Genomic DNA, 2686 nt, shown 5'->3' with positions numbered 1-2686 from the left:
TAAGGATGCCAGTTCACCACCAGAGTCTCCTAAAAACGAACAGGTAGACAGTTTAGTGCGAGTGACAGTGACAGTGACAGTGACAGTGACAGCGACAGCGAAAGTGACAGCGACAGTGACAGTGACAGCGACAGTGATAGTGACAGTGACAGTGACAGCGACAGCGACAGTGACAGTGACAGTGACAGTGACAGAGACAGCGACAATGACAATGACAGTGACAGTGACAGTGATAGTGACAGTGACTGTGACAGTGACAGTGACTGTAAAGAACATGAGAGGAAGACAGCGCTCTCTTCAATTCAGGAACCTAACTCATCCTAAGATGACAAGAATAACAGCTGAATAGTCATCCCTTCAATTTATCCCGATCAGTGTTTGTCCATCACCTGGCGGATACCGGTAACATCGAGGTGCCTGAATCTTCTTGTGCGCCTTTACTACTGCAAGAAACAGAGGAAAATTTAGGCCTAAGTGATGCAATATCGGTTTTATTTGGAAACAAAAATAAGAGATTAAGAATATATCACAAACAACGGTGATAAACATTGTATTCCAACACGTTTTCTCGGGACCGGAGAGGGTCTTAAAGCAGTCCAGTTCTCTGGTCGAGTTGTTCGAAAGGTGGATAACGCTATCCACGGGATAAATCACTATCCAGCGGATAGTTTGGTTTGTTTTGTTAACACTTATCCAATGTTTTTTGACAAGGGAGTAAAAATCGGGAGGTTCTGTTTCACCACCGATAAGTTACAGCTCCAGAAGAAAAGAAGAATTCTGGTTTCTACTAAATTGGGCGTTGTAGTTTTGCCTGCGTCTTATTGCGCCACTTTGATACCTTCTCACACAGAGCTAAATTAAAGCCTCTCCCAGGCGCAGGGCGCAGCGTGAAAAAAGGCGCGCAAAGGCAAAGCTCCTAGCACCAAGCCCCTCTCTTTTTTTGGCTCGCTGTTTCTCGCCCTTAGCGCCAACTAACTGAACGCCCGGAAGAGGCTAACAGAGTCCTTTTTTCCATTAAAGGACTTGTGTTACGGTTTTATCAAACGTAGCAAAACAACAGGGCAATTCCAGGACAAAGCTTAAGATATTTCAACCTTTAACATGGCCACTGACAGAAGACCATGTCTCCTGCCACCTAGAAACTCACCAAAAAATGGAGGATACATGCACGCGCATCTAATATGGTGAGTTGAATGAAACTGTGACTGGAGCTTCGCGTGCTGCAAGCTACGTTGGCTACCTTGATACCGTGATGATCGCCGGTACCACAGTTTTGTGGTATACGACGATACCGTAGAAGATGCTTCAGCTAACTTACAAGGTATAGGGATAGATAGTAGTATAGTTGCCTGGAACTCGCGGTTTAGATGGCAATGCAGCCGAGTAGTGATTATGAGTACATTCTGATCGGGCGAATGGAAGCTCCAACAGGGCAGGGAGAAGGGTTGGGGCTGAATCACAAGGAACATGGGGGGAGGAAGGGGGGAACGGGGGGAGTGGAGGCGACATTACATCTGTACAGCTCCAGAAATGATCCCGGGACCACAAATGATCCCATCTAAATGATTTATTATCCCGCTGCAACTGATGGCATCCCACCACAAATAGTCCCGCTCAAAGAAAGAAAATTGGAATGGCATGGATCGGGGATTGGATAGGGGAATGATGTGAAACCGAGTGAGAACCAATTTTTGCGTCTTCTGATATTTTCTTGCGCTTTTTGCGGATTCCATTCTCACGGAGTTGCAATGCAAAGCAAAATTGTTCTACACTGTCTCAACGGACATCACCATTTATATCCAATGTTCTTGTTTTAGCGCAGGTTTTGTTAATTCATTATTTACACTAAATATTACACAGATTATATTTTAATTTTCTTTGTTTTTATTCATTTACATATATCTACGTATTTGAAAATTTTATAATGACTTATTAGGCAGCGTGCACACTACGCTGAAGGAACTTGAAAACGCAGCTTTATTTCTACGGTTAGGCCTACCGTCCATACTAATCCGTCACGAAAACGAACGCTCTTCAAACCGGAGGAAATGAAAACGCCGGTTTTTCTTATGGACTGTAAACATTTTGAAAGGGGAGTTTTTCGAAAATGATGACGTCACGATAATCATGTGATTTTCCTGCCAGTTTTCCTCAAACACAAACCCAAATTGACCGGTAAAATTCCTCCGACGGAGTGTTAGCCTGCGTCGCAGACGGAAATTCCGAGTAGCCCTCGGTAGGTTGGGTGAGGTGAGCGACGCAGGTTAGCGTAGTGTGGACGGAAAACATTAGATGCGTTTTCAGAGTGAAACCTCCGTTTTCAAATTCCTCCAACGTAGTGTGGATAGGACCTTATGGTTGTTTGTATAGCTTCAGAAAAAAAAGTTCATGCCATTTCTTCTGTTGTTATCATATGCGGCGCTCTGCACGGATCACAACGGGCAAGTACGGACGGAACATTGACTTTTTTTTCTTTTTGTTTTCTCTGTAAAAAACAGAATTAGAAGGCGTCTAAATATAGTGAAGAAACATTCGAGAGCGTGTGACATGTTGACCCCAGCATCCTGAGATATTTATAAAGAAGTCATTCAAATTGTGGACTTCGGAATGTGGCCAGATCATATAACGCTTCACTAGGCACATTTTGTAAGACTTTTGGAACTTTCAGTTTCGTTTGCTTACCATT

The sequence above is a fragment of the Orbicella franksi genome, chromosome 12 (assembly GCF_964199315.1).
Source record: "Orbicella franksi chromosome 12, jaOrbFran1.1, whole genome shotgun sequence".
NCBI classification, from domain to species: domain Eukaryota; kingdom Metazoa; phylum Cnidaria; class Anthozoa; order Scleractinia; family Merulinidae; genus Orbicella; species Orbicella franksi.
The sequence above is the reverse complement of the archived record's forward strand: the minus strand, read 5'-3'. Positions refer to the sequence as shown.